This window comes from Notolepis coatsorum, assembly GCF_963971535.1.
Source record: "Notolepis coatsorum genome assembly, chromosome: 7".
NCBI lineage: Eukaryota > Metazoa > Chordata > Actinopteri > Aulopiformes > Paralepididae > Notolepis > Notolepis coatsorum.
The window spans coordinates 37407228-37419826 of record NC_140171.1 but is presented as its reverse complement, the minus strand read 5'-3'; positions in this window follow the sequence as shown (position 1 = coordinate 37419826).

Below are 12599 nucleotides of genomic sequence, written 5' to 3'. Positions count from 1 at the left end.
AGGAAGGCTTCTTTTTTTTATCTACTTTTTCTCCCATCCCAATTTCGTATCGTCCAATTCTACCCTCCCCTGTCTCGAACGCTGTTACGCCATGCCTCCCACAAGCCGGCTGTAATGTGGACGAAGCCATACATTGCACGAGTCCCCTCCGGTACTCGAGGTAGCAGCCGTCGCATCTTTTCACCTGCACAGCGCGATCTTTCAGCGTCTGGGGTCTGCGTTTTGGAGGGCACGCCGCCCCCGTCGCTTCCTGATTCTACTGCGCAGGCGCACCAACTGACCTGTAGGAGTCGCTGTCCACAACGTCCGATCCCCACCCATCAGCTTCCCACCCCCTAATACTGCCAAATGTATTAGTATGAACGACCAGCCAAGCTAAAAGCAAAGTGGAGAGCTGGGCTCAAACCCAGCGTCTCCTGCATTGGTGGTGAGCGCCTTGCCCACTGCATCACCAAGCCGCCCAGGAAGGCTTCTTCTAAGCTGTAGTCAAAAGTACAGCCAACCTCAAGAATGGACACCTCCCTAAGGTGTTCATTTACCACAAATACATCAGGGGTGTTAGCTGTAATATTAGAGAACATGGAATTATCATTGCACAGGTTGAACATGCTTGGCTTCACAGTAGAATGCTTAAACAGCGTGATGGAGGACCTAAAAATATAAGAGATATCTTTCGCTATCAAATCTACTATTCTGTCATGCCTACTTATGTAGAGGCCCCTGTATACATGGCAACCATTTAAGATGTGGGACATGGTGCTATTTGGTTATTGTCATGATGAATACAGGAGCATGACTGCCTGGAAACCAGATGGAGAGATTCAGTTTAGATGGTAAAACCTGTAATCTCGCTTTCAGAGTAAAGATAACAATGCACTCATCTATGGCAAAAAAATTTAACACAGAGTGAGAGACAGAATGGTCCGCAGCAGGGAGACACGCAATCTTCCCCTGCAGTCTCAACTCAGTCCATTGTTCCCGCTGTCTTTGCTGTTGTGCCCACAGGAGGCGACCTCGGGCATTAGTCAGTGGAAGTTGGTGATCCATTCCACACACAGACATAGATGCTTTGACAGAGATACTGGGGTCAGATATAATATTCTCTGAGACAGCCACTGCCTCAGAGTTAGACCCCACCCACTCCAGGGTAACATCAGCCCAGCAACACATGTCATTAAGGTCCGGCCAGTCTGACCACACACCGAAGCCAGGAGAGCGACTGTCCAGCTTTCCATTCGGCTTTCTCTTGAAGCCTAGGAAGTTAGGGTCCGAACCACGCGCCAGGGGGACCTTACGTCTTTTTAGGTCCAAGAAAAGAGAAGAACGGGCGAGCGTTCTCACATAGGCCTACTGGTCATCACTGTTCAGCATATTCAACAGATGGGAGAGCCGTGTAGCAATATATGCCCATTCAAAATTGGGAACACCCAGACCACCCTCACGTTTACTGTGAAATATAATGTTGCGTGTTGTGTGTGTGTGTTGAGGCCAGTCCATTGTCTCACTAGGTGTACGGTTTTATTAGTCAAATCGTGTAGTGATTTTCGTGGAATATGTACATTGGAGAACAGATGTTGTACTTTGGCCAATGCCATTACTCTGATTGCCTCAAGTTTCATGATGAGTGGAAGTGGTGATGCATGAATTAAATCAAGTCTGCTGGTGTATTCAGAGATGATTTCATCTACCTGTTCTTTCCACTCACCTGCCACATTAAACTTGTGACCCAGGTACAGTATGTGTATGTCTGATGACGTGAATAGACTGTAATGGGTTTATTGCCAATTGTGAATGCAGGTATTGTGTCTGTGTTTGAGTGATACCAACGGTTTCCCCCACTCCGCCTTTCATAAAACACTGCACATTTTGAATCCTTAACCTCTAATCCAGACCACTCCAAAAAGGAGTCGGTTCTGGAGAGCATGGTGTTTATTTCAGCCGCATGATATGAGGCAACCTGTACATCGTCTGCATACCCCTGTGCGGGGTTAGGGGAAATTACATTAGCGGGGGCACACATACAGAGCCACTTCAACCACTGGTTTATTGCTATAACAAAATTAACAGCACTCCACGGACAACCAGTCTTCAGATTCAGATTCAGATTACTTTATTCACCATATTGCAGTACAAATGGAACGTGATTTGACGTTTACAGTGCATGCTTTTTTCCACAATTTAAGAACAATACAACAGTAAATAAATAATTATAAGTAAAGTAAAGTGCAAGACAGGACAGAACAGTGAGACAACAATAGACTGTAAAAAGTGCAGTGGTGGGGGACATGGAAACAGTGCAGCACAGTTCAAGTCCAGAGGTCCAGCCCTAGCAGCTCGCCATAGAGGGGGGGAGCAGGGGGACACCTGACTCGTTTACCAGGCGAGCTGCTGAGGGGAAGAAGTTGAGTCTATGGCGGGACTTTAATGGCTTGGGCAGCCGTAGCCGCCTGCCATGGGGGAGCATGGTGAAGAGGTTGTGACCCGGGTGGGCGGGGTCTGCCATGATCTTCCTCGCCCTCCTCAAGGCCCTGGAGGAATGTAGGGACTCGAGGGAGGGAAGGGGGCAGCCGATCACCCTCTCCGCTGATCGTATCACCCGCTGCAGCTTGGCCTTGTCCCTGACCGTGGCTGCAGGGAACCAGGTGATGATGGAGAGGGTGAGGATGGACTGGATGATGGCAGTGTAGAACTGGACCATCATAGTCCTCGGCAGCCTGAACTTCCTCAGCTGACATAGGAAGAACATCCTCTTCCGGGCCTTTTTATTGAGAGCGATGGTGTTCAGCTCCCATTTCAGGTCCCGGGAGAGTGTCATGCCGAGGAAGCGGCAGGACTCCACCGAGGCCACCGGGGTGCCTCCCAGAATGATCGGGGTGGGGGGGGGGGGCTGCCTCCTGTAGGCGGACTCGTCCCCCCTGGATAAGAGACCCACCAGGGTGGTGTCGTCCGCAAACTTCAGGAGTTTGACCGAGGGGTGCAGAGAGACGCAGCTGTTGGTGTACAGGGAGAATAGTAGTGGGGACAGAACGCAGCCCTGTGGGGAGCCAGTGCTGATGGACTTGGGATCGGAGATGTTAATTCCCAACTTCACCCGCTGTGACCTGTTTGTCAGGAAGTCCGTAATCCACCTGCAGGTAGAGTTCGGCACCTGCAGCAGGGACATCTGGTGCTCCAGGATGTGCGGGAGGATGGTGTTGAAGGCCGAGCTGAAGTCCACCAACAGAATCCTGGCGTAGGTCCCTGCAGTGTCCAGGTGTTCCAGGACATAATGCAGAGCCATGTTCACAGCGTCGTCCGTGGAACGGTTGGCTCTGTATGCAAACTGCAGGGGGTCCAGAAGAGGGTCTGTGGTGGACTTCAGGTGGGCCAGGACAAGGCGCTCAAAGACCTTCATGACCACAGACGTCAGGGCGACCGGTCTGTAGTCGTTAAGGCCTGTGACCTTGGCCTTCTTGGGGACGGGGATGATGGTCGAGGCCTTAAAACATGCTGGGACCCGACACAGCTCCAGTGAGGTGTTAAAAATTTTAGTGAACACTGGGGACAGCTGATCAGCGCAGTGCTTCAAGGTGGCAGGTGAAATAGAGTCAGGACCGGCTGCCTTCTGGGGCTTTTGACTCTTGAAAAGGCGGTTCACCTCTCTTTTTGCGACAGGGGGGGGGCGGGGTGGCGGGAGAGGGGAAGGGGAAGGGGGGGGGGGGGGGGGGGTGGGGGGGTGGGGGGAGGGGTCGTGGTAGGGGAGACAGGGTTACCACTGGGGACCGGGGGGGATGATTGTAGTCTGGGGGTGTGAGGAAAGGGGGCCGGGGGTTCCTTGTCAAACCTGCAGTAGAATTCATTTAGCTCATTAGCCAGGAGAAGGTTGTCAGACATCTGTGGGGATTTAGGCTTGTAGTTGGTGATGGTTTTTAGACCTTTCCAGACTGAGGAGGAGTTTCCCTCGGAGAACTGCAGCTGCAGTTTCCCCGAGAAGCGCTGTCTTAACACCAACTTGGAGAGGGATGGGGTCTGTGAGCTGTTTACCACAGTAGATAACCTGTATAAAGGAACCACAATACACGTTTTTGACAATGTCAATATAAACCTGGGGCAGATGTATTTCCTCAAGAGCTGTAACCATAACATTGTGTGCTAAAGTTCCAAACGCATCACGGAAGTCCAGAAAAACAGCAAAGTATTCACTAGACCCGTGCTTAAAGTCGTCGATACCCGTTTTGAGACAAAACACATGTTCATTCATGCCTTGCCGATTGATGTAGGCCTTTTGCTTGGGAGATACACACACACACACACACACACACACACACACACACACACACACACACACACACACACACACACACACACACACACACACACACACAAACCCCAGTTTGAACAATCTAAATAGAATTGTGGCTAGACGTCGCTGGCATCTCTGGCTGAAGGGGCGCCCTGAAAAGACACTAAATATGTAATTTAACCAAAAAGCCACACCAGGAGGCTCTTTGTATTTTATAAGGGGCACTCATACCAACGTTACCCCCAATGAATGAAGGACATATGGCATGTACACATTATGTTTTGTGTCGTCTCTTGTGGCCTTTTCAGATACATGTGTGATTTCCTCCGTGAGTATAGAGAGGTCCATATAGCACATAGTGGTGAGTAAGCCATTTGGCATTTGTGATGAAGCGCAGAGAAGCATGCATGGTAGACACTGTCTAACTTATTTAGCAGCATATACATTATATCACCATAATCAATCAATGGCTTGAACCAGTTTCTTTCTAGTCTCATAAGAAAAAAACATTTCTTTACAAGATTTTCAATGTGCACCTTAAAAGAAAGCTTTTCATCCAACCACAACCCAAGATAGTTGTGGGATGAGACCTTTTCTGTGGCTGCCCCCTTTAAAGGGGAACTCCAACATTTTGGGAAATTAGCTTATTTAACATCTTCCCTGGAGTTAGACAAGAAGATACATACCTTTTTTGTCTCTGTGCGTGCATTTTAGCTTTGGGAATAGACGCTCCGTTAGCATAGCTTAGCTTCATCACTGGAAGTGAGGCAGGACAGTAGCCTTACAGTGCCTTACAGTGTATTGCAAGGTCTGACATTGACCAAACTTGATATGCATGACCTTGGTGGGCTCTAGGTCAACTCCTGAAAAGGGGGTCAATGTCAGACCTTGCAATCAAAAGTTAGGGGGCGCACTGAAATTATGGCAAGGGTTATTAGCCCCCTAACTTTTGATTGCAAAGTCTGACATTGACCCCCTTTTCAGGAGTTGACCTAGAGCCCACCAAGGTCATGCATATCAAGTTTGGTCAATGTCAGACCTTGCAATACACTGTAAGGCACTGTAAGGCTACTGTCCTGCCTCACTTCCAGTGATGAAGCTAAGCTATGCTAACGGAGCGTCTATTCCCAAAGCTAAAATGCACGCACAGAGACAAAAAAGGTATGTATCTTCTTGTCTAACTCCAGGGAAGATGTTAAATAAGCTAATTTCCCAAAATGTTGGAGTTCCCCTTTAAGGTCAAATATGATCATGATCTACTGGCTGTAACCGAGCCCTTGTCAACATCATGAATTTTGTTTTCTTTGCATTTAGAGCTAATTTAGCAGCCTAGAGGGAGCACTAGATATAGGACTATATCATCAGCATAAAAATGCAGCTTGGTTGTATGGATTATTTTTACTAGATCATTTATAAAAATAGAGAATAAAACTGATGCCAAAATGGACCCTTGGAGAACACCTTTGTTAATTTCTAAAAAGCTTGATTTGTAGTTCTCTGCAGATATACATTGTGTTCTTTCTGTGAGGTAATTTCTGAACCAGTTAACCACTTCCTGACCAAAACCAATATTGCCCAGTCTTGATAGTAATAGTTTGTGGTGTACGGAGTCAAACGCTTTTGACAAATCAACAAACAATGCTGCACAATGTTGTTTCTTGTCAAGTGAATTGATTATGTAATTTGCTACTAGTATGGCTGCAGTTATGGTGCTATGCCCTGACCTGAAGCCTGACTGAACCTCACTTGTTGTGTGGGTCTAGGCTGTTTTTAGAAGGTGTGGATCTAGGTTGTCTTTAGAAGGTGTGGGTCTAGGTTGTCTTTAGGAGGTGTGGGTCTAGGCTGTCTTTAGGAGGTGTGGGTCTAGGCTGTCTTTAGGAGGTGTGGGTCTAGGCTGTCTTTATGAGGTGTGGGTCTAGGCTGTCTTTAGGAGGTGTGGGTCTAGGCTGTCTTTAGGAGGTGTGGGTCTAGGCTGTCTTTAGGAGGTGTGGGTCTAGGCTGTCTTTATGAGTTGTGGGTCTAGGCTGTCTTTATGAGGTGTGGGTCTAGGCTGTCTTTATGAGGTGTGGGTCTAGGTTGTCTTTAGAAGGTGTGGGTCTAGGCTGTCTTTAGGAGGTGTGGGTCTAGGCTGTCTTTAGGAGGTGTGGGTCTAGGCTGTCTTTATGATGTGTGGATCTAGGTTGTCTTTAGAAGGTGTGGGTCTAGGCTGTCTTTAGGAGGTGTGGGTCTAGGCTGTCTTTAGGAGGTGTGGGTCTAGGCTGTCTTTAGGAGGTGTGGGTCTAGGCTGTCTTTAGGAGGTGTGGGTCTAGGCTGTCTTTAGGAGGTGTGGGTCTAGGTTGTCTTTAGAAGGTGTACCGTGTGGGTCTAGGTTGTCTTTAGAAGGTGTGGGTCTAACCTGTCTTTAGGAGGTGTGGGTCTAGCCTGTCTTTAGGAGGTGTGGGTCTAGGTTGTCTTTAGGGGGTGTGGGTCTAGGCTGTCTTTAGGGGGTGTGGGTCTAGGCTGTCTTTAGGGGGTGTGGGTCTAGGTTGTCTTTAGGAGGTGTGGGTCTAGGCATGGCCGTAGCCAGCTATGAGGTCACAGAGGTCTGGACCTCGGTAACTATTTGTAACTATAAAAAAATATATATTTATAAAAAAAAATTAAATTTATAATTTTTTTTAAGTTTGGTCAACGACCGGCCCACTACTAGGCTGGGACAGTGGCCCATTGGTACTGACTGACACTGGGCTGGCCCAATCACATCTCTTACTAAGCACCCCCCCGCCGGTCGTGCAGGTACATGACTGAGAGGGGGGCTGGTACACGAGTCACGACTGAGATGGGGCTGTGGTACATGACTGAGAGGAGGCTGGCACATGACTGAGAGGGGGCTGTGGTACATGACTGAGAGGGGGCTGTGGTACATGACTGAAAGGGGGCTGGTACATGACTGAGAGGGGGCTGGTATACAGGACTGAGAGGGGGCTGGTATACATGACTGAGAGGAGGCTGGTACATGACTGAGAGGGGGCTGGTACATGACTGAGAGGGGGCTGGTAGATGACTTTGATTGATTGATTGATTGAAAACTTTATTAACAGATTGCAGAATGGGTACAGTACAGCTCAATACATGCAATTGTTAAGGGGATGCAGACCAGAGAAAGACTTTCGTCTTGTTTACATCAGGTCCCCCATTTTCAACTGAGATGGGGCTGTGGTACATGACTGAGAGGAGGCTGGTACATGACTGAGGGGGCTGGTACATGACTGAGATGGGGCTGTGGTACATGACTGAGAGGGGGCTGTGGTACATGACAGAGTACATGTAGTACATAATAATAATAATAATAATAATAATAATAATAATAATAATAATAATAATAATAATAATAATAATAATAATAATAATAATAATAATAATAATAATAATAATAATAATAATAATAATAATAATAATAATAATAATAATAATAATAATAATAATAATAATAATAATAATAATAATTATAATAAATTGGATTTTAAGAGAGAAGCGCCTTTCTCAGACTCAAGGGCACTGTACAAGGAAAGGGTAGAAAAAGAAAATTTTGAAAAAATAGAAGATAAAAAAAATAAAAATTATGAATATATGTGTATAGTAACACCAGGAAAAAACAAATAAGATAAAAAAAAACGAAGCAAGGTGCTGTCCAATTGGATGAAGTGGTTGAAATTAACAAACAAAAAACTGAAAACAGAACAAAAACAAACAAACAACAAAACAAAACAACAGGATCTGTGGCTTAAAAGAAAAGAGTCAGGGGTGGGCTACTTGGGAGCGGGGCCATGTTGCGTGAAGGCAAGTGTGAACAGGTGGGTTTTTAGGTTGGTTTTGAAGAGGTTGATGGTGTCAGAGCCTCGGATGGAGGGGGAGAGGGAGTTCCACAGCCTGGGGGCAGCTACAGTGAAAACTCTGTCTCCCAGTGTGGAACGCCTGGTGCGGGGGATGGTGAGGAGGTCGGAGTTGGAGGAGCGGAGGCCTCGTGCTGGAGTGTAGGGGTGGAGTAGGTTGGTCAGGTAGGAAGGGGCCAACCCGTGCATGGATTTGTAGGTGAGGAGGAGGATCTTGTAGGAGATTCGGTAGTTGATGGGGAGCCAGTGGAGTTTTTGCAGGGTGGGGGTGATGTGCTGCCAGGGTTTGGTACACGTGAGGACCCTCGCAGCAGAGTTTTGGACGTACTGTAAGCGATCCAGAACCTTCTTGGAAGCACCAAGAAGGATTCCGTTACAGTAGTCGAGGCGGGAAGTGATGAAGGCGTGAATGAGTGTTTCCGCTGAGGTGTCGGAGAGTGAGGGGCGGAGGCGGGAAATGGTTCTGAGGTGGAAGAAGGCGGATCTGGTGACAGACTTGACGTGAGGGTGAAATGAGAGGGTTGAGTCCAGTATTACGCCCAGGTTCCCGTGGAGGGGCAGATGGAGTAGCCATCCACGGAGAGAACAAGGTGGTCGATCTTTTGGAGGAGGGCTGGGGAGGCTACAACTATTAATTTGGTCTTCTTGCTGTTGAGTTGAAGGAAGTTGGTGGTCATCCATGTTTTTATGTCCTGGAGGCAGGTGGTGAGGGAGGGGGGAGGAAGGGGAGCCGAGGGTTTGGTGTGGAGGTAAAGCTGCGTGTCGTCTGTGTAAGAGTGGAAGTGGAGGCCATGTTTCCTTATGATATCCCAGAGTGGGAGGAGGTAGATCATAAAAAGGAGCGAACCTCGCACCGAACCCTGGGGAACACCCTGTTTAACAGGTGCTGGAGCTGACCTGGACCCCAGAGGGAAACATACTGCCACCTGTTGGTAAGGTAGGATGTGAACCAGGACAAGGGAGTACCAGTGATGCCAAGGACACTTTCCAGGCGGTCTAGGAGGATTGAGTGTGAGATGGTGTCGAAAGCAGCTGAGAGGTCCAGGAGGATGAGGATGTTGATGTAGCCAGCATCAGCAGCCATGAGGAGGTAATTTGTTACCTTGATCAGGGCGGTCTCGGTGCTGTGTTTAGCCCTGAACCCAGACTGGAGTGGTTCGAACAGGTCATGGTGGGCCATGTGACTCTGTAGCTGGGCGGCTACTGCGCGCTCGAGGACTTTGCTGAGGAAGGGGAGGTTGGAAATGGGGCGGAAGTTGTTGAGGTTATCGGGGTCCAGACCGGGTCTTTTGAGAATTGGGGTGACTGCTGCCACCTTCAAGTCAGCAGGGACGGAGCCAGTGGACAGGGATGAGTTAATGATGTCTACCATGAGAGGACAGAGGGCAGGCAGGCCAGCCTTCACCAGGGTGGTGGGCATGGGGTCCAGAGAGCAGGTGGAGGATTTAGAGCCCGACACCAGCTTCATAATGGATCCGGTGTCCACCAGGGAGAAGGATGAAAAGGAGTAGGTGGGATGGGGCAGAGGGTCATGTTTAACACAGGAGTAGACTGGAGCTGCTAGTAGATGGCATCGATCTTGGTTTGGAAGAATTCCGTGAATCTGTTGCAGAGATCAGAGGAGGTGGTCTGGAGGGGGTTGTCAGGGGGCTGGAGGAGTTTGGTGATGGTGGAGAAGAGGACTTTGGAATTCCCTTGGCCTTTGGAGATGACATCAGAGTAGAAGGAGGACTTGGTTTGGGTGAGGGCGGGTCTGTAGGAGATGATGTGGTCAGAGTAGGCCTGGGCATGAACAGCGAGGCCTGTTTTCCTGCAGCGCCTCTCCAACTGGCAGCCCTTGGCTTTCATGTACATGACTGAGAGGGGGCTGGTACATGACTGAGAGGGGGCTGGTACATGACTGAGAGGGGGCTGGTATACAGGACTGAGAGGCTGGTATACATGACTGAGAGGGGGCTGTGGTACATGACTGAGAGGGGGCTGGTACATGACTCAGATGGGGCTGTGGTACATGACTGAGAGGGGGCTGCCTGTGGTACATGACTGAGAGGGGGCTGGTACATGACTGAGAGGGGGCTGGCTGGTACATGACTGAGAGGGGGCTGGTATACATGACTGAGAGGGGGCTGGTACATGACTGAGAGGGGGCTGGCTGGTACATGACTGAGAGGGGGCTGGTACATGACTGAGAGGGGGCTGGTACATGACTGAGAGGTTGGTACCATGTATTGTGCATCATTTTAGGTCAAACCATTAAAAAGTTAATTTCCACGACAGCCATTTTGGATTTTAGTCTCTCACAAATGTCCCCCGCCTTTTAAAAAAATACACCCCGGCTAAATTAGTTTATTAACCCTCCTAGATGACAAATCCATTGAGAAGCGAAGTGCCACAGATGACCCAACTACTAGGTCCATATCGTATCATCATAATATTATTTTAAAAATCATTAGGATAAGGGTTCCCTTGATAAAGATGCATGAAAAGGCTGTATAACAAAACCTGTAGCTCAACTGCAAAAACAGCTTTTTTGATTTGATTAGATTTATTTGGAAATTAAAAACACATCATAAAAACAAATTATCTTGACCAATTTGTATTCCTGAGGATATCACCTAAAAGCATTCATTAAAACACTTATTTCCAAGGTGGTCCTCGATGGAAGACATAAAAACACAGCAAATATAGCCTACTCAATCAACAGCACATATAGCCTACTCAATGCACATTTTTGCTCAACTGCAAAAGTTTATGCCTACTTATGTATTAGCCTACAGGGAAAAACACATTCACAACAGGCAGCAAAGTTTATTTTCAGCCAAGTATGGTAATAAGGTAACTATTAGGATATGTTATGGATTACTTACTCTTAATAACTTATTACTATCTGTGGTAGCTCTAGTCTCTACCTACACAACTTTTTTTTGTGCTGTCCATTGATCATGCACCTTCACGTGGTAGGCACATTAACTGTAGGTCAAACTCCCCAAACAAACACACCATTAATTTAATTGCCATATAAATCACATACAAAGATCTAATTATTACTCCTCTCTGATCATGAATATAAAACAAGAAGGTGATCTATTAACTGTGTAAACCTTATGCAATATTCATCATTGATATTTGAATACTTGAAATCTGTATGAACTGAGTAGTTAGTATCAAATGAAATAAGATGGAACAGCTCCATGCATTCATTGAATAAACAACTATTTGCTCATTACCAGTATGGTATTGTTTAAATTGTACAGCTTTTTGCACATCTTTGTCAGGGAATTCCAACAATTCTGGACCTGAATGTACCAGTTAATTGTAATTATCTCTCTCTCCTTATGTCTAGTCAAGCCAGGTTGTGGAGGAGAGAAACAGGCTATAGACTACTTTGCCCATCCTGAGCCTGCTATGATGCAGGTGTTTTTACATCACCACCCAAAACAAAATTCAGCCAAGAGCGAGTGAGTACACTGGTCAACTTGTCCATGGCACTTACTACCCAGCTTTGTAGTGGGTTGGGGGAATAGTACAGTAGGTACGCATATTTAAGGAGACCGCAAGGATGGTGTACTGGTGGGTGGTGTCCGACCGATTATAGTGGGCCGGTCTGGGCCAAAAAAATAAATGGACCTCCCTAATGTCTAAACCCTGGCTACGGCCCTGGATGCAGACCAGAGAAAGACGTTTGTCTTGTTTACATCAGGGTCCCCCATTTTCAATTCATAGTGACCAAACTCTGAACCAAAACCCTGATTCCAAACTCTAACCTTAACCAACTTCGAAAGAGTCGCCAAGCTTAACCAGTGATAGAACTAGGCGTTAGCTAGCTAGCAGGCTGTTAGAGGCAGAAATAGGCGTAACGCGATTGGCGCAGAGAGAAACGTCAGTGGCCAATCAGATCGCGGAACTCGAACGCGGAACTGCAACTCTGTTGGTAAAAGACTACATGAGTGCCGGTCCTCAGAGCGCCAGTCCTGAGAGCGCCGGCCCGGACCGCGTCTATTTTTTTACCAACGGATTTCCAGTTCCGCGTTCTGCGATCTGATTGGCCACTGACGTTTCTGGTGCAATCTGATTGGCCACTGATGTTTCTGGTCATGTGACATGTGCGCCCAATCGCGTGACGCCTGTGTCTTTGCCCATTTCCGCCTCAAACTACCTAACGCCTAGTTTATCACTGGTTAAGCTTAGGCGACTCTTTCGAAGTTGGTTAAGGTTAGAGTTTGGAATCAGGGCTGGTGTTCTATCGCCCTGCTCTAAGACAAACTCTAACCTTAACCAACTTCGAAAGAGTGCCTAAGCTTAATATGGGGGTAGATTTCTATCAAAAATAAACAAACGCAAAAGTAGAATCCACAATCGTAAAAACGATCCACACACACACACCTCTCAATTTGTGTTTCATAAATCCTAAAAACACGCTTGATTTGCTTAGATTTACGTACAGA